This window comes from Pongo abelii, chromosome 17 (genome assembly GCF_028885655.2).
Source record: "Pongo abelii isolate AG06213 chromosome 17, NHGRI_mPonAbe1-v2.0_pri, whole genome shotgun sequence".
NCBI classification, from domain to species: Eukaryota; Metazoa; Chordata; class Mammalia; order Primates; family Hominidae; genus Pongo; species Pongo abelii.
The window spans coordinates 56,558,541-56,585,385 of record NC_072002.2 but is presented as its reverse complement, the minus strand read 5'-3'; the positions used below and the strand labels follow the sequence as shown (position 1 = coordinate 56,585,385).

The window sequence follows — 26,845 nt, the reverse complement described above, 5'->3', positions numbered from 1 at the left end:
ATTCCTGAGTTACTTCACGTAGAATAATGGTCTCCAATTCCATCCAGGTTGCTCCAAATGCCATTATTTTGTTTCTTTTTATGGCTGAGTAGTATTCCATGGTATATATACACCACATTTTCTTTATCCACTTGTTGATTGATGGGCATTTGGACTGGTTCCATATTTTTCCAATTGCAAATTGTGCTGCTATAAACATGCATGTGCAGGTATCTTTTTTGTATAATGACTTCTTTTCCTCCGGGCAGATACCCAATAATGGGATTGCTGGATCAAATTGTAGTTCTACTTTTAGTTTTCCATAGTGGTTGTACTAGTTTATAGTCCCACCAACCAGCAGTGTAAAAGTATTCTCTTTTCACCACATTCACGCCAACATCTATTATATATATTTTTTTTATTATAGCCATTCTTGTAGGAGTAAGGTGGTATCACATTATGGTTTTGATTTGTATTTCCCTGACCATTAGTAAAGTTGAGCATATTTTCACATATTTGTATATCTTTTTTTTAAGAATTGTCTATTCATGTCCTTAGCCCACTTTTTGTTGGAATTGTTTGGTGGTTTTTTTTGTTTGTTTTCTTTTTTTCTGATTTGTTTGAGTTCCTTGTAGATTCTGGATTCCTTTGTCAGATTTATAGATTGAAAAGGTTTTCTCCCACTCTGGGTTGTCTGTTTACTTTGCTGATTGTGTCTTTGCTATGCAGAAGCTTTTTAGGTTTATTAAGTCCTATTTATTTATCTTTGTTTTTGTTGCATTTGCTTATGGGTTCTTGGTCATGAAGTCTTTGCCTAAGCCAATGTCTTGAGGGTTTTTCTGATGTTATCTTCTAGAATTTTTATGGTTTCAGGTCTTAGATTTAAGTCTTTGATGCATTTTGTGTTGATTTTTGTATAAGGTGAGAGATAAGGATCCAGTTTCATTCCTCTACACATGGCTGGCCAGTTATCCCAACACCATTTGTTGAATAGTGTGTCTGTTCTTTCCCCCACTTTATGTTTTTGTGTGCTTTGTTGAAGATCAGTTGGCTGTAAGAATTTGGCTTTATTTCTAGGTTCTCTATTCTGTTCTATAGATTTATATTTTTACATAATAAAACATATTTGTATTTTTATACCTGCCTATTTTTATACCAGTACCATGCTGACAAACTATAAAATTCAAATATAGAAAATCACCAAGAAGCATTATCTATATAGTGATGAATTATCACACAACATTTATTGTTTAGGCCAATGACAAGGTCAAAGACTAATACTTTAAGCAGTTAAGATGAAAACTTGTACAAAAAACAAACAAAACCAAAAAACTCGCACCTAACTCAGAGATGAGTATTTTCTGGAATACTAACATTTCAGTTATCTTGTTTCCCAGCCCACATCAGATTGGAAGTAGCTAAGAAGAGAATGCTGGAGAGAATAGCCAGATGTAGACACAATTACAGCAATAGAAAGCAAAATAATCATAGCCTAAACAATAGCAAAGTTAACAGGCAACAAGTAGTTACTGTGTTATGCCCTTGACTTTCATTCCTCTCAACAAGCCATGTGGCAGCTCTATCATAAGGCACCTACTATGTACATTCTCTCTAATTCTTACAAGTTGGCATTATTGTGCCCAATTTACAACTGAGGAAACTGTGGTTCAGAGAAACTAAATAATTTGTTACAAGATTCCTTAACAAGCAAGCAAGTGAGTCAGAATGTCGACCTGGCCCTAAGTAAAGTGACTGTAAATCCCAGTTTGAATAAGCAGTCTCATCTTATTCCTGTTGTCCTGCTTAAATAATAACAGTGTCCCAGTTTGGATGTTGAGTTATGCGGTCCCCTACCCAAAGGGCACATCCTGTCTCCAGTCAGTTGGTCACACCTTCTCCACACAAGAGTGGCCTTCAAAGCTGACACCTTGACACTGAGGCAAGAGAAGCATAACTGTAAAAAAGAACCTGAAACACTCAAAATGCCTGCCAATTCGAGACCATTCAGAGAAAAGGAGAATGGTTTATTCAGTTCAATTATTCCCAAGAGCAGGAATCTATTAAGGAACTAACAAATACCTATACAATGACACTATCCCCAAAAGAAATGGTTAAATTAAACAAATTAAATGTAAACAGAAGAGTATGTAACACATTATAATAGGATTTTTATCCCAAGTTGTTGAAGGTTAACTTTTGAACCTAAACAGGGTTTTGGTTTGACCTTTCCTTTCCTAATCATAGTCCAAGGAAGAATTACTGTATTTTTCCTCCACAAAATGCCTCCCCCTCCCACGCTCACAAAAAAATTTGCTTCTCAGCTCAGTCTCTGAAAGTCTGAGTTCAAATGCTCACCACATGCTGTGTGATCTTAGACAAGAATTTTGTCTTCCCTCATCCTTTTACTCATCTGTGAAACTAAGACAATAACCATACCTGGCTCAGCAGAATGCAGGGAGGGTGGTACAAAATAATGCATGTAAAGCACTTGGAAAAGTGAGCAGTATTTAGCACACAGGCCATGCTTAACAATTTTACTTATGATGCTGAATATTAACCTTATTAATATTCCTAATGTTAATCCAAATTCAAGTCCTTTTCCCCTTTGAAAAGTGAAATCCCAGGTAGAAGAAATATGTTCAAAATCCAGCCAAAATTATACTAGCACTAGCATTTATAAAATACTCCCCAAAACAGGTTTACAATTCAAAACCAAAGGAGTCTAAGGCACCTAGTCCAACTACTTCATTTTATAGAAAAGGAAAATTGAACCAGAGAGGTGATGTGACTTCCCAAACACATAAAACCAACTTCATAGCAAAGCTAGATATTATGGACTTCATGCCGAAAATGTCCTGAATACAGAAAGAGTATGGGCCTTTGTGAGGAATAAAGCTCATCTTCCACATGATAGCTGTGTAACCTCAGGCAATTTTATTTAACATTTCTGAAGCTTGTTATTCTCTATTGATAAAAATAAGGATTAGAGTTTTCCTTTGTCAGGGTATTCTAAGGAATAAAAGAACACACAAAGAGGCGGGAGTCACACTCATACAATATGGTGGATGTTTGAAGTGGCATAGCCAGTACAGGGAATTGGTCACTATCTACCAAACCATGAGATGTACAAATCCTTCCACACATGCATTCCATTTCTAGAAATGTATCCTATGGGAAGATATGTATGTTGAAGGATGTTTACTGAAGCTTTCACTATATTAACAACAACCAAAGAAATTAAATCTCTAAGAGGGAAATGCTGCTAACGACAAAAAACAAAGAGTAAGGAAGATTTATATAAAGTACAAATAGTAAGCCTTTTAAAATTAAGCAAATTAGAATGTCATTGAATAATATGCAGAGTAGATTTTGTTAAGCAAATTAGAATGTCATTGAATAATATGCAGAGGTTTTGAACTCATGCATGATAAAACAAAACATTAAGATATGAATGTGTATATGTATATGCAGATGAAATTGTTAATAGATACATACGATGAAACTAGTGGTATTTGAGGGAAAAAAGAAAGATAATTTTGACCATTTATCACATATACTCCCATATCTTTTAAAGTTTGTGTCATATAAATGTATTCATATATTATTTATATAGCAGAAAAATATATAGAATGCCTAGCATATAGAGGATACTAAATATTTCTTTCTGCCTATATACCTCAATACTCAGTGTTGCAATGTTTATTACTATAATTGATATTTCTATCACTGTCATTATAACTTCAAACACAATTTTTAAAAACAAATATTGTTTCAGTGACTCCTCTGTCCCATTAGAGAGCTTTTCCATCAAGTTTCAAATCTGGCTGTTCATTTATGACCAGCACTAAAGGTCTACATCCCACAGCCTGAGCTAAGGGATGAACAAAGGTTAATAAAAACACATAAAGGCAAGGCGGGAGGAGTCAGTCTCCCTTGCCTCTGTTTGTGGTGTCATTTGTCTCCCTGTTAAAATGCAATATAGACAATAAAAGGAAATCGGCTGTGGAAAATGAAAGAGCCCTTTATTCATAAAAACAGTTCAAATGAGAAAAGTCTTTTAATGGGGACGAGACAACTACCATGCAAAACAGTGGGAGAGGGACACATAAAACCCTTAGGACAATTCATTAACCACAAATTATTGTAGGCAATTCAAATCTTTTCCCCCAAAACTGGTTTATGTTCTAACCATCAGCATGATAGATGCCTTCAAGCAAATTCTCAGACTGATGCTAAGGCAGTAGGCAAAAACAAGATATTTGAATACAGGATCTGCCCTAGCAATCTGAGGGTCCTTAGAAGAAACGTGGTTCTGTAATGGACATGATAAAGGAAGCATGATAAAGAGAATTGGTAGAAGGAAGGCCACCTGGCTCACCCTCAGATCTGACTGCTTGCTCCACTTCAACTAACTCACACCCCTGAATAAACAAATCCATGACCTTGGGAAAATTAATCACCTTGTTGTTGGACCACCTCACCTAAAATGAAGGTAATAATATGTGCCTAATCTATCTATCATAGCTGTTATGATGCTTAATTTTTAAAAAGAAATGTGTATGTATAATGACTCCAAATTGCTCCTATTAAATCATGCCAGCCACTCAGACACCACACAGCCTGCACCCATTGAAAGAGCAAGCCTGCTCTCAGCAACAATTGTGGACCCTTCATTTACTACCACCTCTAGTTTTCCTCTTCCTCCCCATTCCTAAGCTTGCAGCATAACTTCAAATTAAACTGTATGTTGAAAAGCTCTACAGTAAATGGAAACAAAATGCAATTTTGTTTTTCAACGTATAGTTTAATTTACATTTTTATCCCACCACCCCATTAGAGGACTAAAATCTGAGATCCTACATGAGTTTTGGTAGGTTCCTTTCTGTTCTAATTGATGCACTGCGAATCTGTGCTTAGCCTGCAGGCCGCTAGCCATGTCCATCTGCCTCTTTCTGCTGAGATCTCCTCACCCCTCAAAAACAAAGGCCTCAGTGCCGCCCTTTCCTGGGCTCCACATTCAGTCCAAGGAAATACTCATGCTTCCTTTACCTCATGCTATAGTTTGAATGTGCCTCCCAAATTTCATGTGTTGAAAACTCAATCCCCAATGTGGCAGCATTAAAAATGGGCCCTTTAATAGTTGATTGGATCATTCATGAGGACTCTGCCCTCTTGAATGGATTAATCCATTCATGGATTAATGATTATCATGGGGTGTAACTGGTGGCTTTGTAAGAAGAGGAAGAGAAACCTGAGCTAGCATGTCAGTGCTCTCAGCCACCCACTATGTGATGCCCTGCAGCACCCTGGGACTGCAGAAAGCCCCTGCCAGCAAGAAGGTTTTCACCAGATGTATCACCTCAACCTGGAACTTCTCAGCCCCCAGGACTGAAAGAAATTCCTTTTCTTTATAAATTACCTTGTTTCAGGTATTCTGTTGTAAGCAACAGAAAATTGATTAAGAGATCCCACAACCTCTGAGGAGCAGGCCAAGCTCAGTATTGCCTTCTTCTCATCCTGTCACCAAAGCAATATGGAAGCCATATTGAAAGTCATGCCAGTGGTCCAACTGGAGCTTGAAAAGTCTCACTTTAAGTATTGATAGCTTCAGTCTAATCTCCTTATCTTTTTTTTCTCTCCATCCACAATCCACACTTCACAAGGTGAATGAGTACTCACATTCAGAAACAGAGTCCTGACCTGGTGTGGTGGCTCATGCCTGTAATCCCAGCACTTTGGGATGCTGAGGCAGGCGGATCACCTGAAGTCACGAGTTTCAGACCAGCCTGGCCAACATGGTGAAACCCCGTCTCTACTAAAAATACAAAAATTAGCTGGGCATGGTGGCACGCGCCTGTAATCCCAGCTACTCAAGAGGCTGAGGCACGAGAATTGCTGGAACCTGGGAGGCAGAGGTTGCAGGGAGCCAAGATCGCACCACTGCACTCCAGCCTAGGTGACAGGGCGAGACTCCATCTCAAAAAACTAAAACAAACAAACAAACAAACAAAAACAAAAATCTCAGAAACAGGGCGCTGTGGAAAGCTTCAGTCGTGTTCACTAGGTTAGATTAATTGAGGCATAAGAGAGTGTTAGTCATTTGGAAATTATCAAAGCATCAAAACCAAAGAGTCTACACAACTGGGTGCCTGAAGGTCTGTTTTGACTCTGCCACCAACTAAGAACAAAAGGAAGAGGTTCACCACTCAGGGCCATCACTTTCTCTGTATGTACACATTTTTCTGGGACAACTGGACAAAATGAAGACTTTTCACACTAAGTTTTTTCTTCAGGCTCATGTGGGAACCCGCCATACCCCAGGATAGTCATGCATGAGACAGATAAAAATTCAGTATTATTCCTAATTCTGCCTCTCATTCTTCTGCAGCTTTGCGGTTCACCATTATTAATTGACATCAAAAAATCTAAACTAAAAGTGCTTATTTGATACGCTGTACTAACCCAAACTTCGTCTTTTCTGCGATAGCAAAGTAAAGTCTATTTTACAAATAAGGATTTGTAAAATCATCAGTGGGCTGTCAAGCAGATAACGCTTCTAAAAAACACACAGACAAAATAAAACAAAGCAGAACAGAACAGCACTGCCCTCAGATATAACTGCTTTGTAGAGTCAGATCGTGCTTGATTGGTTATGGCTAAATCCTTGATCTACATGGGTGTCAGTTGTCTATTTGTAAAATAATTAGGCTAAAATTAATAATCTCTAAGTCTACTTCCGGATCTAAAAGTCCACATCAGCATCACTCTGTAAGATACTGTTTTTGTCTTTCTATAATGTATCTTGCAAATTTTAACTTACGAGTTTAGGAAAATACAGGATTAGTTGCCCCATTGCAGCCTTGATTGGCCATCTGTTCATGGGAACTAGGGTCAGACACAGTAAACTGGAGGTTATATTCAGGAAATCCGAGGGCATCTATAAGAATAGCATATCCAGTCTTTATCTTCTACAGGCAATCTGTTTCATTTGTTGTGTTTTTGTTAAAGGTATTAGACAATTGTAATGGTAATGGCTATCACTTTGTGTTTTTGCTAAAGGTATTAGAGAATTATAATGGTAATGGCTATCACTAGAAGGCAAATTCCCTGAAGACAAAGGACTTTTTTCTATTTTATTCTCTGCTATCTCTTATTTTTTTTAAGAAAAAGCAGATTTATTGAAATATAATTGTTGTATTATTAAATTCAACAACTTAAAATATACAATTTAATTATTTTTAGTATATTCACAGAGTTGTAGACCTATCACAAGATCTTCAATTGTGAAAATAAGAATGTTCTGGGTTTAAATAGTGGTGGTGGTATCATAACATGGGTTCTGTACTTAATGCTACTGAATTGTTTAGAATGGTTACTGTAGCAAATCTTATGTTGTGTGTATTTTGCCACAATATAAAATTCCAGAAAAAAAAACCCACTGAAGTACTTTTTAATATCATCTGTGTTTTCATTCTGTAACTCAAGTATTATCACTGTTTACTGACTTGATTCTTTAATAGGTTCTGGGACCCTTATAGAATAGTCATCTTTGAAATCACTTGGACAGTAGTTTTCTCCAGGCAATGAAATTAGAGAAGATTTCCCCTTCTTCAGATCGACCTATATTTTCTAAAATAAGCATGCATAACTCTTTAGACAGAAAACAATTATAAACATTATTTTTTAAATATTAGGAATATAGGTAATTAGAACTTTTGAGTGAAAAATTGCAAAGGGCTTTTTAGAATCTGAGGAAGATAGAAACCTTTTGGAGATACTGCATTCTCCTATGGTGTTGCACCACATGCTTTTATGCTTATGGCTCATTTGTGAGATGTAACATTTTGCATTTATCCTGCCTTTCCTATACAAACTGTGTTACTTCATTTATAAAATTTCTATTGGTAAACATACTTCAGAAATATATCCATAGATACACCTATATATACATCTAATAGATGTATAAAGTAAGAATAATAGAGTTAGAACAGCCTCCTTTTGCAACCTTTAATGAACTGATGTATCTAGTCATTGATCATCACCACCTGCTAAAACAGAGGCAACCAGAGAGTAAACGCTTAATAAGGAAAAACACAGCAACCTTTATCAGGTAGAACTGCTACAAATAAACCTACCTGTATCTGATTAAACCACTAGCACCAATGCTTAATTTACAGGAAAAGCACAGACTATAGGAAGATGTTAAGCAACACCATGGTGATACAATTATCAAAATTCAGACGGCAGAAAACTCTACAGGATAAATAACCTGGTTCCTTCAACAATGGAAAGAATTAAAAATTTTCGGACTTGATTCACACAAATTGTTACAAAAATATAGTATTTGTAAGAGAATTTGAAATTTGAATAATGGCTAGTTATTTGATGATATTAAATTATTATTTTTACTTGTGACTTCAACTGTAGTTCTTTTTTAAAGTATTATGTTTTGGAAATACACACTGAAATTGTTTTCAAAGGAAATAATTTGACTTCTGGGACTTGCTTCAAAAAATACTCAATGAGTGTAAGTGAATGGAGGTATTGATGAAACACTATTTGTCATGATTGTATAATTTCTGAAGCTGGGTAGTGAGTGCATGGAGTTTTACTTTACTATTATTTCTACATTTGCATATGATTGAAAAATTTCTTGATACTTTAAAAATGTATTTTTCCAAATAAATGTGATGGTGAGAAGGGGTATTTGGAAGGTTTTGTTTGTTCATTAGTTTTCTAGCATTTAGTTTGTTTTTATTCCTTTGAGTTTGAAGAATATACAAGATATAATTCACCAGAGTAAAATTTTCTATCTAGGTGCCTCCACTTACCACTGCCATATACACAAACTGAAGAGGGAATTTTTTTCATGACCAGCCATCTGGGAATCGCAGAAATGTGATAGATCTGGAATACTCTTCACAGCCTATGGACTGATGTCAGGTGGCTCTCTCATAAATGGGAAGGAGCTGTGAAATGGCAGAAAATACACAATTTTACAACTATTTTTGAAAATCTTTAATATTCCTTATTTTAAAAGTACATTAGTACATCTGACATAAAGTCAGAATGTAAAATGAATCAGGTTGTGAGCAGAATTATGGTGTAATAAAAACATGCAGCAGAACTGGACAGTGAAATAGCTCTGAATTTCATTGAAATGTGTTGTATCATTGATCATGGATATAAAGCACAGCATGTTTATGGATTTGGCAAGAGAGAATGTACAGATTTTTTTTTCCCAGGACAAGCAGACATACTCTGGTACCTGTAGAAAATATATAAATATATTGCAGCAGAAGAGATCATCACCATTATATTATAAAACATACAGTGCAGTGTAAAAAAAACACACACACTCACAAAAACCATCAAATCATTTTAAATAACTATATTTGTGGTAATGTTGATGCTATTATGCTGAGGCTGATGCATGTATATTGTTAGACAAATTAATAATTACATTGATATTATTAAGAACCAGGAGTTTTGGCATATAAGAAGAAAAGATACATACGTAAGATCAAAGAGATTACACTTAAAAAAAACTTGTAATCCTAAATTTAAATCTGAAGTTTTTTATCAGATGAATTTGTGATGTATTTTACCATATACATTTAAAAAGCACCAAAACCGGTAGCAATGACTTCTCCCTAGCAACCAGATGATGATCTATAGGCATAATTTTCTACTAAAACAAACAAACAAAAAAGGGAAAAATAGGGAGGGAGCTTTACAAATATAGAGGAGTGGAGAGATCAACAAATCTTCTTACCTCCACAAGAAAAGGATAAAACTGGACACAATTGTCAAAAACAACCATCTTGGAACTCTAAAAATTGACTAAATGCAAAGAACAATTTGAGAAATATATATTTATGAAAAACTGCTAGTCCTTCAGCTACAAATAATAGCGTCTGTAATCTTGTCTGGAGCCAATGTTCACCACCCATCCCAGTTTGGTCAATAATAATGACAGCATTGCTAGTGTGCAGCTGGCCAGGAAACCTGTAACTTTGATGTCAGACCAGGTGGGCTCAATTTCAGGCATAGGACAAAAACCTACAACAGGCAGCATTGTCAGTAGAAAATAAATGGGTGACTGACAGGTCTACTAGCCTAAATTTGTGGTACTGGTTGGGGCAAATGGTAAACCAGGCATAAACTTAGTGGAGAGCTCTTAGAAATAAGAAAGCCATAGAAGAGATGAGAGAAGCTCTTCATGAACACCTGGCTGACTAGGAAGCTATACATGCATGTGGGGCAAAACCAAGAAAGTTTGAGTTTAAAGTGAAAGTCACAGAAGACTTGAAAACTGACAACTTTGTGCCCACACCCAAAGACCAGTCAGCAGAGGGAGGAAGAATTATGGGTGCATGGAATTTGAGTAGAGCGTATTCCAAATCACTGGATGACCGCTAAGCTATGCAGACACTGGGGTGACCCCTAGGAAGCCAGGTCAAATAACAAAACTAAAAAATCTTAGCATATATACAAATGGTCATATGCTACAGGGGAGATCAATTCCACAGTTAAAGTTCAAGTGAGTTACAAAAAAGAAAAAAGAAAGAAAGAGTAAAATCAGAACACAAAATTACTATATTACCTCGTATGTCCAGTGTCCAACCAAATATTAGAGTATACAAAAAATACTAAGTGTGAAACCATATTTAGAGAAAGTATAGACCAGATTTAGAAAAAAAGAAAAAAAACACTGAATAGAACTAACTGTAAGTAGACTAAGAAGTAGGATTTTGCAGCAAAAATTTCATTATAGCTATTCTGAATGTATTGCATACAATTAAAAAAAAATGTGAGGACAATGACTCAACAAATAAGGGATCTCAGTAAAGAAATAGAAAGCTAAAAAAATCCAAATGGAATTCTTTAAGTTGAAAAATGTAGTAACAAAAATGAAAAATTTACTAGATGGATTTAATAGCAAATTTGTGATGGCAGAAAAAATCATCAATGATTTTGAAGAAAAAAATAGAAATTAATTTACCTTAAGATTAGAAAGAAAATAGTTACAGAAAGATAAGTGGAGACTCGGAGACTTGTCAGAAAATTATACACATACTGAAGGGATTCAGAATGTGCCACCCCAAAATATTCCACTTAGGCATATTGATTGTTTTGAACTGAAGGCACTTGAGAAACAGCAGATACAGGAGGGGCTTTCTGACCTCCTCCTTTCTACCTAAAGGCAGGTCATAAAATTTCCCATTAGAAAGTTGTCTTCCCTTTACCACAGAGAAGAATATTCTACTCACTACACGCTGGGAGTCAACATCAAAATGTACCTGTACAAACCTACTAAAATAATTCTTATTTTCTATTATTTTCATGTATATATTTCATAGTCAGTTTCTCACAATTTACCACCACAAAAGTTTAAATCCCTTTTCCTTTGTTTTATCACTTCTTCACAAAATTATTATTCTTTTGGTAAATAGGCTGCCAAATACATATAAAAACATTACATAAAATGTATATGCTTTTCTCCTGTTAGTTTGTCTTATGTCTGTTTAATTTTCAGGCCAAATTCTCAGGCCTGGTCACAAAGCCTAGCAAGGCAGATGGAAGCATTTTTTCCTTTCCCATGATATAAACATACATGTAATGAGAGTCCCAGAAAGAGGAAAGAAAGAAAATGGCAGACAAGTATATTTGACGTGAACTTCTGTTTCCAGCTCTGATATCAAAAAATAATATAAGTCATTACTCCCATCCTTTCAACAAGAAAAGTGTTGAACATACTGAAAAATAATGACTTTTCTTAGACCTGTTAGAGAACTGAAATCTAAATGCAAACTGCCACCGAATCTGGCAAGACAGCTTCATCCAAAGAGTTACAGCCAATACCTGCTGCCTTGGAGGAAGAGCCACTGGAGTTATGAACCGGTAGAAATATTTAAATGGTAATTTTGATTAATTGCTGGAGCCAGGAAACTAACTTGAGAGTGAGAATATCCTAAGGGTTGCAGTATTAGGGATACATACATTCTTTTTTTTTTTTTTTTTTTTAACCACTAGGAACGTGATTATACTTTCACAGTGAAGCAGCAACAAAAATTCCCTTGTAGATTGGCAAGAAGAGGGTATTGTGAAATACACCCAAAGTGCTCTCCATAACACAGTCCTATGCTTTCAAGGGAGAAAGGCTACCAGAGCCTTATCCCTACCTGGGAGAAAACTATTTCCCTAATTACAGGCCTGTCTAGCCCTTGAGACTCAACTAAAGGTGGAAAATCTCAGTAATTTATTTTCTATATATCAACAAACTGATTCTAAAGTACATAAGGAAAGGCACAAGACCTAGAATCACCAGCACAGTACTGAAAAAGAAGATAATTAGAGAACTCACACTACTCAACTTCAAGGCTTAATATAAAGCTACGGTAATCAAGATAACATGGTATTCAAAAAAGAATAGACATATACATGGATGAAATAGAATAGAGAGCTCAGAAATAGACCCCCATAGATATCATCAATTAATCTTTGACAAAGGAACAAAAGAAATTCAATGAAGAAAAGATAGTCTTTCAACAAATAGTCCTGAAACAAGTAGACATCCACATGAAAAAAAAAAATCATACATCTTTCAAAAAAAAACCTTACATCTTTCAAAAAAATTAATGAAAACAAGTGAATCTGAGACCTAAATGTAAAACACGAAACTATAAAACTTACAGAAGAAAACATGACAGAAAATCTAGAAGACCTTGGTTTGGCAATGAGTTTTCAGATTCAACATCAAAAATATGATTGATGAAAGAAAAAAATTGTTAAGTTGGATTTAATTAAAATTGAGAACTTCTGTTCCATGAAAGACACTGTTAAGAGAATAAGAAGAATTAAAAGACAAGTTATAAACTAGGATAAAATATTCACAAAATACTTATCTAATAAATGATTTGTATCCAAAACATACAAAGAACTCTTAAAACCCTGCAATAACAAAACAAAAAACCCAGTTAAAAAAATATTCAAATAGACATCTCATACATAAATGACAAATAAGCACATGAAAAAGAAGCACAACACTATTTGTCACTAGGAAAATACACATTAAAACAATAAAACAAAATAAAATGTTACTATACACTTACTAAAATGGCTAAAATCTGAAAATTCATAAAACCAGTTGATGGCAAGGATGCAAAGCAAAAGAAACTCTTCCATTTGCTGGTGGGAATGCAAAATGGTACAACTACTTTGGAAGCCAATTTGGCAGTCCTTATGAGGCTAACCATAGGCTTATCCTACAATCCAGCAATTTTACTCCTACGTATTCACTAGAATAATTTGAGGTGAACACATCCACACAAAAGCCTGCATGTGAATGTTTATAGCAACTTTATTTGTAATAGACAAAAACCAGAAGCAACCAAGATGTCCTCCAAAAGTTGTGTAGATAATAGAACTGTGGTTTATTCACACAATGGAATATTATTCAGTGATAAAAAGAAATGAGCTACCAAGCTATGAAAAGGCATGGATGAATTACAAATTGCATATTCCTTAGTGAAATATTTTGAAAAGAATCTAAAAAGATTATAATTTCAATTAGATGACTTTCTAGGAAAGGAAAAACTACAGAAACAGTGAAAAGATCAGTATTTGTCAGGGGTCCAGAGAGATGAGAGGAGGGGTTGAATAGGTGAAACACAGGGAATTTCTAGGGTGGTGAACTATTGAATATGAAAGGTAACTGTTAACACATGGTACTATGCATTTGTCAAAACCCTCTGAACTTTACACAAAGGAGTAGACCTTACTCTTTGGAGTAACCTTATTCATTAAGAGTAAATCTTAATGTATGCAACTTAAAAAATAATTCAGATGTTAGAGGAATCCCAGGATGGAATGCTGAATGTGATGAAACAATCTAACTATATTACAAATGTATGCTATTTAATACAACCTCGAATAAAGCTGGGGAAAGGAGGCTGACCTGAGCAACTGTGGAAATTAGAATAGTCTGTCAAACAATAGGCAAAAAGTCTAGAGAACTAATATATAGCATGAGGACTATAGGTGATAAAATCATACTGTATTTGGGATTCATGACAAATGAATAGATTTTAGTTACCTTACCAAGAAAAAAAAAAGATAGTAAACATGTGAGATGATGAACTTATTAATTTGTTTCACTATAGTTAAATACTATAGTTAGATACTTTTTTTCTATCTCTGTGTATCCCATAACCTCATGGTGTATCCTTTAAATATACACAATATTAATTTTAAAAAATATGGCTGTTCATAAGCACTATACTCTACTTGAAAAAGAACACATACCTAATGGAGGTATGAACTAATGATTCTGATGCATACATACTAGAATTGAACAATTAAGAAAATGAACTGTAGATGGTGGGAGCTAGGTTTCCTAATATTGTAATCAGAGTTTACAAATCAGCACATGGAAGAGGCTAGAATGATCCATGTGGTAATGGATTAGAATTGGAGACATCAGCATGGACTTGTGTTTATTTTAATATAGATACAGATGGTTACATATGGAAATATTTCCAGATATATATGTATACTCATGGGACAGTATACACATATATATTTCCTTTCTCTGTTTAGCTGAGAGGGCCTAAAAACAATGACGCCAAAATAGCAACCAGCACTCTTAATGTCCAGGAATTGGTTTTGGATAGCATTCTCCAAAAAAGGGAAACCAGAGCTTCTCAGAGAAATGGCTGATTCTAGGACTGGGGCAGGAAATATGTAAGATGAACTTGGAGCAATTGCAGTGCCAGAAAATAAGAAAATGTTTTTACCAAATAAGAGCAACAACAACAAGAAAATAAACAGCAACAAAACTACAATTGTGGAATATTATCAAAGGGACACAGGAACAACTGAAAGAGCTTCTGATGGCCACAAATGGAAAAATTTGAGCAAGAAAATAATATCAAATTATAACCCAAAGTATAAAATAAATAAGTCCATATTGATGTAAAAAAATATTGAATACCTGAATAATTGGGGTAAAATAGACAAATTTTTCCTGCAGAATTCCAAGTAATTTCTATTGATACGCCTCCCTCAGGTTGCAGAGAATAACTTTACCTCTCCTCAAATATAGGATATACCTAGTGATTCTCTTTTAAATAATATAATACAGAAAGGGAGGAAAAAAATAACTTTACAGTGAAGTCTGACAAACTTGTTAGCCATGTGATCAAGGTCAACACCAACAGTGATAAGTTATGTTGGCTGATATACTTTGATAAAATGGCACTTTATTTCAATGATCTTTTTTCCAAAAACACGTAATCTCAGTCTAATCATAAGAAAAACAGCAGACAAATCCTAATATAGGAACATTCTACAAAATACCTGTGCATTAACTCTGAAAGCTATCAAGATCATCAAAAACAAGGAAAGTCTAAGAAGGTGTCATTGCTAGGAAGAGCCTAAGGAGACATGGTGATTAAATGTAATGTGATATTTTGGAAAGAATCATGAAACAGAAAAAGAACATTAGGTAAAAACTACACAAATCTGAAAAATGTATGATCAGTCAGTAATGTCTCCATATAAGATCATTAATTGTAACAAATAATAATGTAAGATGTTAATAATAGGAAATATTCGGTATCAAGTATATAGGAATTCTCTGTATTAATTTCATAATTCTCTGTAAATCTAAAACTGTTCTAAAAATAAAGTTTATTTGAACAAGAACATTTAAAGAAATAATCATTGAAGCTTCTTAATTTGATTGAAAACATTAATCTACAGATCCAAGATAATGAAACCCAAATAGACTAAAAGCAAAGAGATAAACACCTCAAGACATCATAGGCAAAGTGCAGTAAAACAAAGACAAAAGAAAATCTTGAAAGCAGCAAGACTCACTGTGCACAGGAATCACTGGTACTATTTAAAGTTGACTTTGATCAGAAACAATAGAGGCAAAAAGGCAGCGGAAGGACATATGCAAAGTGCTGTCAACAAAGAATTATCTAACCAACAAGTCTACTCTTAAAAAAGGAAGGCAAAAATAAAACATTCCCAGATATACAAAGATTGAGAGAAATCATTGTTAACAGATCTGTATGACAAGAAACACTAAAGGAAGTCCTTCAGGCTGAAGGGAAATACCAGATGGCAATTTAAATTCACAGGAAGAAATGAAGAGTCACAAAAATGGTAAAAACATAGGTAAGTAAAAGAGTATATAAATATATTTTCTTTCTAATTTTTATAATAAAAAAATTGTATAGGTCAATAAGAATAGTACTGTACTAAGGGTTTAAGCTTACAGGGAGACTGGAAGAAATTGAGCTATTTTAGAACATAGCTGCTATATTTTTCTGGAATTAGGTCAGTATTTACTTGAAATAGATTGAGATAAATTGAGGTGTATACTGTAATTTCTAGTAACTACTAAGAAAAGAACTCCAAAAATTTTGTACGTTTTGTTGGTTTTTTGTTTTGCTTTGTTTTGTTTTGAGACAGGGTCTTTCTCTGTCACCCATGCTGGAGTGCTGGAGTGCAAACACAGCTCAGTATGGCCTCAGCCTCCTGGGTTCAAGTGATCCTCTGCCTCAGCCTCCCCTGTAGCTGAGACTACAGGTGCACACTACCATCCCCAGATAACTTTTTGATTTTTTGTAGAGACAGGGTCTCACTTTGCTGCCCAGACTGGTCTTCAACTCCTGGGCTCAAGTGATCCTCCCATCTCAGCCTATCAAAGTGCTGGGATTACAGGCATGAGCCACCATGCCTGGCCAAAAACATAAGTCTTAAAAAAAAATCAGCAGCTAGTAGATGTTTTTACCAAAGTGGGATCCCAAGAGTAAAAGAAATAAATCACAAGAATTAGAAAATATCTTGAACTTATCTTCATGGGTGATAGAGCTGGGAATAGTAGAGGCCAGGTGGCTGGCAGCTCTTAATAATCATAAGCAAGGTGGTAAAAATTACCATAATAGGCAGCAAGGTTGGAATAGCAGCTAGGGCAGAGCTATTCACTGAAAATGGTAAGAAAATATAGTATGCCTAGGAACAAGATGGACAACCATTAAGACCATTGCTCAACAAATCATAATGAGAAAAGATAAACAATGGCTAAACAGAGCTGAGATTATCCACTTAATGGATTTGGCCAGTTTCCAGACCTAAGTCAATTCTCAGACTCAGAATCCACCAACTGAAGAAGAGGCCAGGTCTTGATAAAGAAGGACTCTGTAACACCACAGAAAGCAGGCACAATAGTGTTCTTCACAGACTTTTTGAAATGGGATTTAATGCTCTTTACTTAGATAAACATGCCCTGGAGAAAGATGAATAACTAGATTATTTCCAAGACAGTTGTATATAGGATATGAAGTTAATGCTGAGAACCAGCTATCCACAGAAGTCCTTATGGTACCCTGTTAGAGTATAGGTCTCCAGTAATAAATGCAGTATTGGCCCAGAGCTATCTCACAATGGGTTGGATAACTCCATAAGCCCACCTGGTAGTTGTTTCTTAGTTAAAAACCATATAACTAGAAGGGACATACAATGCAGTTAAGAAAACTCATATTGGCTCCTTGACCTGAAAAGTAAAAGCTAATGTGTAGGAAAAGTCAAATGGAAAGCATCTAAAATTTGTCCCTTCAGTGAAGATAGTAATTTCTTCAAAACAGTATTGTATTCTAGGGAAGAAAAAAATGTGACTAGTGATACTTTCCAAAACAAACAAAAAAAAAATCAAGGGACCCTAAGATCATAACTGCCCACTGTATACTCCAAACTATTAGATGCATCAAATCATGAGATTGGGCAAGTCCAGTAACAATAAATCAAAAAGCGGAAATGCTATATCAGAAGTTAGGTTTGAGCAAATCTATGGGGCTCATACCTATGGTCTTATGAGACATTCACTATGACCATTTAATGGAAAAGAAAGAAGTTCAACCTTGGTCCATGGATGAATCAGCTTGAAATATAGGTAGAAACCAAAAATAGACTGCTGCTTCATGACAGCTCCACTCAGGAGTGGCTTTGCAAGAAAAAGAGTAGAAGTCCTCTCAATGGTAGAGATTTGGGTGAAGAAACTTGCCATTCACTTTGGGTAGAATGTGAAGTGATCCAAGGGAAGATGATATGTGTACTATGTGAGGTGGTAGACGACTTGCCTACCTGCTCAGAGGCCTTTAAGTTACAACATTGGAAAGCTAGTACAAGAATATCTTGGAAAGAGGCAAATGTTAGACTTAGGGTAGTGGATACAAAGTGTGAGAATTCTGATATTGAATTTAATGCCCCAAATAAATCATCATTTGCAAAAGAAGTTCAAATAACCAAGTGGAGAAGATGCCTTTACCAGTATATGTCAGTTAGCCTCTCTCCTCAGACATCCAAGGACTTGTGCAATGGAATCAAGAATAAATTAGCCACAACAGGAGGTTAGGAAAATGGCAGATAGGAGGCAGGACTAAATTGAATTGCAGCTCCCACTTGGATGGACAGAGCAGCATATGGAGACTCACATTGTGAACTTTCTCCCCAAGAACTATCACAGAAACCTACCAGGAAAGCTGAGTAAATCCACAGACCCTTTGAAGGAAGCAGATTGCTTCTGAAGGCCCTGGGAGACAGTCCAAAAACTGTGAGTATCCGAAGTGTAAAAGTGGGAAAGAGGGATCGTCCACCTCAAACACACACCCTCACTGAGGAATCTGAAGGTCCGAATCACAGGAGAAGAATTTGATCTTACCTGGAGCTGAGGCAATTTTGGATATCCGAGCGAAACACAGGGGTAGAAGCAGCAGCAGGACGAGCCATGTGGTCTCTCTCAGATCCCAGGGAAGCCATTTCTGACTTTGTCTCACAGAGGTCCCTGGGAAGGGCTGCCAGATAAATGGAAAAGACTACAGGGAGAAGGAAACTTCCAGCTGAACTTTGTAACAATTTTGACCACGTGTGAAGTTTCCCATACAGAACTTAGGGGAGGAGGTGAATCTGGAGTACAGACACAACACTGAAGCCATGGCAGGTGGAGAGGTGCTGAACCTGAAAAGCCCTGCTTACTTTCACAGCCAGGAGGCTGGCAGCCTGGGGCAAGTTCTCAGCCCTGCTCACTTGCTGACTGGAAACAAACTTGGTGCTATTGAGGGGGCACATGGTGGAAGTGAGACTGGTCTCTGGGGTTGCGTGGGAGCTGGGTGAGGCCTGTAACTGCCAGCTTTCCCCCACTTCCCTGGAGACCTGCATGAGAGAGCAGAGGCAGCCATAATCCCCCTGAGAACATAACTCCATTGGCCTGGGAATGACACCACCATCTCCAACAGCAGCTGCAGCAAGTTCCACCCAAAGAGGGTCTGAGCTCAGTCATGCCTAACCCTGCTGGCCACCTGACGGTCTTTCTTCACCCACCCTGTTTGCTGAAGACAGCATATGTTCTCTTGGGAGCTCTAGGGACCCGTCTACCACTTGATTCTCCTTATACCACCACAGCTGATACTGTTTTGTAAGTGCCACCTCCTGGCAGGAGGCCAATCAGCACAAGACTAGTGCAATAAACAAAACTATTAATACAACTAAGGATCCTCACAGGGTTCATTTCACTCCCCTGCCACCTCCACCAGAGGAGGTGCTGCTATCCATGGCTGAGAGACCTGAAGGTGGTTCACATCACAGGACTCTGTGCAGATACCTCCCAGTACTAGTCTGGAGCCCAATAGCTCTACTTCGTAGCTACATCCAGAAGAGAAATGACAGTCTCTGAAGTTTGGCTCTCAGGAAGCCACATCCCTAGGGAAAAAGGGAGAGCACTACATCAAGGGAGCACATTGTGTGACAACATAATCTGAACTGCAGCCCTTGAGCCCCAGATCTTCCCTCTGACATAGTCTACCCAAATAAGAAGGAATCAGAAAAATAATTCTGGTAATACAACAGAACAAAGTTCTTTAACACCCCCTAAAAAATCACACTAGCTCACCAGCAATGGATCCTAACCAAGAAGAAATCCCTAAATTGCCAGAAAAAGAATTCAGAAGGTCAGTTATTAAACTAATCAAGGAGGCATCAGAGAAAGGTGAAGTACAACTTAATGATATCAAAAAAATGATACAAGATATGAAGGGAAAATCTTCAGTGACATAGATAGCATGAATAAAAAACAATCACAACTTCTGGAAATAAAGAACACACTTAGAGAAATGCAAAATGCACTAGAAAGTCTCAGCAATAAAATTATGCAAGCAGAAGGAAGAACTTCAGAGCTCAAAGACAAAGTTTTCAAACTAACCCCATCCAACAAAGACAAAGAATCCAAAAAAAATGTATAACGCCTCCAGGAAGTTTGGGATTTTATTAAATGACCAAACCTAAGAATAATTGGTGTTCCTGAGAAAGAAGAGAAACCTAGAAGTCTGGAAAACTTATAAGTGCCACCTCCTGGCAGGAGGCCAATCAGCACAAAACTAGTATAATAAACAAAACTTTATTTGAGGAATAATCGAGAAGAACATCCCTTACCTTGCTAGGGATGTAGATATCCAAATACAAGAATCTCAAACAACACCTGGGAAATTTATTGCAAAAGGATCATCGCTTAGGAAGATAGTCATCAGGTTATATAAAGTTAAGATGAAGTAAAGAACCTTAAGAGCTGTGAAGCAAAAGCACCAAGTAACCTATAAATGAAAACCTATCAGATTAACAGCAGATTTCTCAGCAGAAACCCTACAAGCTAGAAGGGACTGGAGCCCTATCTTCAGCCTCCTTAAACAAAACAATGATCAGCCAAGAATTTTGTATCCTGTGAAACTACACTTCATAAATGAAGTGAAGATACAGTCTTTTTCAGACAAACAAATGCTGAGAGAATTTGACACTACCAAGCCAGCACTACAAGAACTCCTAAAAGAAGCTCTAAATGTTGAAACAAATCCTCAAAATACACCAAAATAGAACCTCCTGAAAGCATAGATGTCACAGGACCTATGAAACAAAAACACAATAAATTAAAAACAACAACAAGGTATTCAGGCAACAAATAGCATAATGAATAGAATAGTCCCTCACATCTCAATACTAACAAGGAATGTAAAGGGCTTAAATTCTCCACTTAAAAGATACAGAATGGCAGAATGGATAAGAATTCACCAACCAAGTGTCTGCTATCTTCAAGAGACACACCTAACACATTAAGACTCACATAAACTTAAGGTAAAGTGGTGAAAAAAGACATAATATGCAAATGGACACCAAAAGCAAAGAGGAATAGCTCTTCTTATACAAGACAAAACAAACTTTAAAGCAACAACAGTTAAAAAAGACAAAGAAAAACATCATGTAATGATAAAAGGACTTGTCCAACAGGAAAATATCACAATCCTAAATATATATGCACCTAACACTGGAGCTCCCAAATTTATTAAACAACTACTACTTGACCTAAGAAATAAGACAGACAACAACACAATAGTGGGAGACTTCAACTCTCCACTGACAGCAATAGACAGGTCATCAAGGCAGAAGGTCAACAAAGAAACAATGGATTTAAAGGATACCCTAGAACAAATGGACTTAACAGAATATTGTACCCAACAACTGCAGAATATACATTCTATTCATCAGCACATGGAACATTTTCCAAGATAGACCATATGATAGGCCACAAAACAAGTCTCAATAAATTTTTTAAAAATTTAAATTATATCAAATACTTTCTTGACCACAGTAGAATAAAGTTGGACATCAACTCCAAAAAGCATCAATCAAAACCATGTAAATACATGGAAAATAAATAACCTGCTCCTGAATGATTATTGGGCCCACAATGAAATCAAGATGGAATTTAAAAATTATTTGAACTGAACAATAATAGTGACACAATCTATCAAAACTTCTGGGATACAGCAAAGGTGGTGCTAAGAGGAAAGTTCATAGCCTGAAATGCCTGCATCGAAAAGTCTAAAAAGCACAAATAGACAATCTCAGGTCACACCTCAAGGAACTAGAGAAATAAGAACAAATCAAATTTAACCCAGCAGAAGAAAAAAAAATAACAAAGATCAGAGCAGAACTAAATAAAATTGAAACAAAAAATACAAAAGATAAATGAAACAAAAAGCTGCTTCTTTGAAAAGATAAATAAAATTGACAGATCATTAGTGAGATTAACCAAGAAAAAGAAGAGAGAAGATCCACATAAGCTCAATTAGAAACAAAATGGGAGATATTACAACCAATATCACAGAAAGACAAAAGATCATTCAAGGCTACTATGAACACCTTTATGTGTAAACTAGAAAACCTAGAGGAGATGGATAAATTTCTGGAAATATACAATGCTCCTAGATTAAACCAGGAAGAAATAAAAACTCAGAACAGACCAATAACAAGCAGCAAGATTGAAATGGTAATTTAAAAATTGCCAGCAAAAAAAAAAAAAGTCTAGGACCAAATGGATTCACAGCTAAATTCTATCAGACGTTCAAAGAATTGGTACCAATCCTATTTACACTATTCCACAAGACGGAGAAAGAGGTAACCCTCCCTATATCATTCTATGAAGCCAGTATCACCCTAATGCCAAAACCAGGAAAAGACATAACAAAAAAAGAAAACTACAGACCAATATCCCTGATGACTATAGATGCAAAAATTCTTAACAAAATACTAGTTAAATGAATACAACAGTATATCAAAAAGATAATCCACCATGATCAAGTGGGTTTCATACCAGGGATGCAGGGACGGTTTAACACATGCAAGTCAATAAATGTGATACACCACATAAACAGAATTAAAAATAAAAGTGAAATGATCATCTCAATAGATGGAGAAAAACCACTTGACAAAATCCAGCATCCCTTTATGATTAAAACCCTCAACAAAATCGGCATAGAAAGTACATACCTTAATGTAATAAAAGCCATCTATGACATGGAGAAAAGTTGAAAGCATTCCCCATGAAAACTGGAACACAACAAGGATTCCCACGCTTACCACTTCTACTTCTATTCACATAGTACTAGAACCCCTAGCCAGAGCAATCAGACAAGAGAAAGAAATAAAGGGCATTCAGATCAGTAAAGAGAAAGTCAAACTGTGGCTGTTGGCTGATTATATGATTGTATACCTAGAAAACCCTAAAGACTTCTCCAAAAAGCTCCTTGAACTGATAAATGAATTCAGCAAAGTTTCAGGATACAAAATTAATGTACGTAAATCAGTAGCTCTGCTATAGACCAACAGCGACCGAGCTGAGAATCAAATCAAGAACTCAACCCCTTTGAAAATAGCTGCAAAGTAAATAAACAAATAAAATACTTAGGATATACCTAACCAAGGAGGTGAAAGACCTCTACAAGGAAAACTACAAACACTGCTGAAAGAAATCATAGATGACACAAATGGAAACACATCCCATGCTCATGGATGGGTAGAATCAATATTGTGAAAATGACCATGCTACCAAAAGCAATCTACAAATTCAGTGCAATTCCCATCTGAATATCACCATTATTCTTCACAAAACTAGAAAAAAAAATTCATATGGAACCAAAAAAGAGTCCGTACAGCCAAAGCAAGACTAAGCAAAAAGAACAAATCCGGAGGCATCACATTACCTGACTTCAAGCTATACTCTAAGGCCATAGTCACCAAAACAGCATAGTACTGGTATAAAATAGGCACATAGACCAATACAGGAGAACCAAGAACCTAGAAATAAAGCCAAATGCTTACAGCCAACTGATCTGTGACAAAGCAAATAAAACCATAAAGTGGGGAAAGTATACCTTATTTAACAAACGGTGCTGGGATAATTGCCAAGCCACGTGTAGAAGAATGAAACTGGATCCCCATCTTGCACATTATGCAAACTTCAACTCAAGATGGATCCATGACTTAAATCTCAGACATGAAACCAAAAATATTCTAGAAGAAATCATCAGAAAAACCCTTCTAGACATTGGCTTAGACAAACACTTCATGACCAAGAACCCAAAGCAAACGCCACAAAAACAAAGATAAATAGATGAGACTTAAACTAAAAAGCTTCTGCACAGCAAAAGAAATAATCATCAGAGTAAACAGACAACCCACTGAGTGGGAGAAAATCTTTGCAATCTATATATCTCACATAAGAAAAATATCCAGAATGTGTAAGAAACTCAAATGAATCAGGAAAAAAAAAGTCCCATCGAAAAGTAGAGGCTAAGGACATAAACAGAAAATTCTCAAAAGAAGATATACAAATGGCAAACAAACATATGAAAAAAATGCTCAACATCACTAATGACCAGGGAAATGCAAATCAAAACTACAATGCAATACTACCTTACTCCTGCAAGAATAGCCGTAATCAAAAAATAATAGATGTTGGCGTGGATGTGGTGAAAAGGGAACACTTTTACACTGCTTGTCAGTGGGGCTATAAACTAGTACAACCACTATGGAAAAACAGTGTGGAGATTCTATAAAGGACTAAAAGTAGAACTACCATTTGATCCAGTAACCCCACTACTGGGTATCTACCCAGAGGAAAAGAAGTCATTATGCAAAATAAGATACCTGCACATGCATGTTTATAGCAGCAGAATTCACAATTGCAAAAATATAGAACCAGCACAAATGCCCATCAATCAATGAGTGGATAAAGAAATTGTTGTATGTATGTGTGTGTGTGTGTGTGTGTGTGTGTGTGTGTGTGTGTGTATACAATGGAATACTACTCAGCCATAAAATGGGATGAAATAATGGCATTCACAGTGACCTGGATGGAACTGGAGACCGTTATTCTAAATGAAGTAACTCGGAAGAGAAAAACCCAACATCATATGTTCTCACTCATAAGTGGGAGCTAAGCTATGAGTATACAAAGGCATAATAATGATACAGTGGACTTTGGGGACTCAGGAGAAAGGGTAGGAGGGGAATGAGGGATAAAAGACTACAATTTGGGTACAGTGTATACTGCTTGGGTGATGGGTCCACCAAAATCTCAGAAATCACCACTGAATAACTTATTCATGTAACAAAACATCATCTGTACACCAAAAAACCTATGGAAATAAAAAATAAAGAAAAGAAAATGAATGAATTAGCTAAAGTGGCAGACATAAGGGCCATGATGGCTCACAGTATGATCTCACTAAGGCTGATCTAGTCACTAAAAATATCCAATTTTTCAGCAATAGAGGCCAATGTTGATACTTCGGTATGATAGCAAACCTCATGTAGAATAGAGTCTTGGTGGCAAATTCATTACACTGGATAAGCTACCTTGAAAATGAGAAGTTTTATTTTTACTGACTTTGTTATATTCTAGCTCGGAGTTTACCTTTAATACACACAATGCCTCCACTAGCATTACTATCTGTATTCGATTTTGAAGACTGCCATAACAAACTGGTACAGAATGGGTGGCTTAAAACAACAGTAACCTATTTGTACAGGTTCTGATGTCCAGAAGTCTAAAATTGGAGATGGGTTGCTAGACTCAATTCCATGTCCCTGAGGAAGAATACATTTCACTCCTCTCGTCTAGCTCCAAGTAGCTGCTACCCCATCTCTGCTTCTGTCTTTACATTGCCTTCTACTCTCTATCTTTTTCCCTTCTATTTTCTTAAAAGGATTCTTGTTTATGGATTTAAAGCCTACCCTAGTCTAAGATAATGACTTTTGCCTGGTCACTTTGGGTTATTTCTGCTCTTCTAGGTATAAGGTTGTGTGATCATCAAAGGCATGAAAATATTGGTAAGTTTGAGTGGGACATAGTGTCAAAAACCAGAGCTCGTTGACTTCTACCTCCCTAAACATTCTCTAGGATGAGGTCTTCTAATAGGTGCTAGGCACATTTGTTGCTGCTATGTTTATGCTAATTCTGACTAGCTAAAATTTGTTGGGAAAAATTGTAAAACCTTACACTGGTGCACCAAATTGTTTATAAAATTGCTAAAAACACAAATGTTTCTTCATCTCTCCTCATGTTTTTAGACACCCTTCTCAGGCAAACGGGCCATTCCCATATTTTCAGAAACCCAGTAAACATTTATTGACTCACCACTTCCAAGGTTCCCCAGGGCCAGAGTGATCCCCCTCATATTTTCCAGGAAAACATAGCCACAGTGTCTCATTACAAGGCGATCTATACTCAGCTATTTGTATTTTAGTGTTCATTCATCTATATTCAATCTTTTCAGATTGTAAGCCTCTTATATTAGCTAACACAATGCTGAGCACACAGCAGTTATTTGATACTGGTTAAATAGATAAATGAAATAATAAATGAACAAATTAATACATGAAAATGTTTATGTCCTGTCAAAGTAGAGGTGAATCATTTTTAGTATAAATCAATGATGTTGTCAAATCATTGCTCCACAGACAGTACAGAACATAAATTCACTAAATTGATGTTCTACGTGAAGACTGCTTTCCAAATAAATGGGTCCAGACTCCCATCATGAGTACTTGGCTGTGGTGGTACCATGTTGTGCTTTCTGTAAAAAGCAATTGTTATGAGAGCCAAAAAAGAACTGCTGTGAAACCTGACGGGAGTTTAACTCTAACCAGTTTCCAGATTGTAAAGTGATTGCTTTTGGGTTTCTACTATTTCCCATTCTCATTACACTCTTTGTCACCAGAATGGATTTATGTGGTGCCATATTCTGCACACATTACAATGTTTGTCAAGATAATGAATAGTCTGAAAATTTGAATTTCCAATACAGTCAGTGAATTATGAAAGTGTGTCTTAAAATATTTCCTCACTCTGTTCACTTACCCAACAGGCTCAGCTCTCCCTCCTCTCAAAAGCCTAACTGTTGCCAGGAAGAGGTCTGAGAGGTCAGCAAAGCAAAGATTAGAATATTGAAAAGGTCAGCATAGC

At 36.2% G+C, this 26,845-nt stretch overlaps 1 long non-coding RNA gene across 1 annotated transcript in view; it reads right to left on the bottom strand.

Annotated features, from left to right (window-relative positions):
- The window catches only part of LOC134760296 (uncharacterized), a 64,738-nt gene that overhangs the window by 10,305 nt on the left and 27,588 nt on the right, over positions 1 to 26,845 (bottom strand). Inside the window, exon 2 of the long non-coding RNA XR_010137579.1 lies at positions 8,811 to 8,948. This is a non-coding gene — a long non-coding RNA (uncharacterized LOC134760296). The remainder of the gene's footprint in view (positions 1 to 8,810; positions 8,949 to 26,845) is intronic.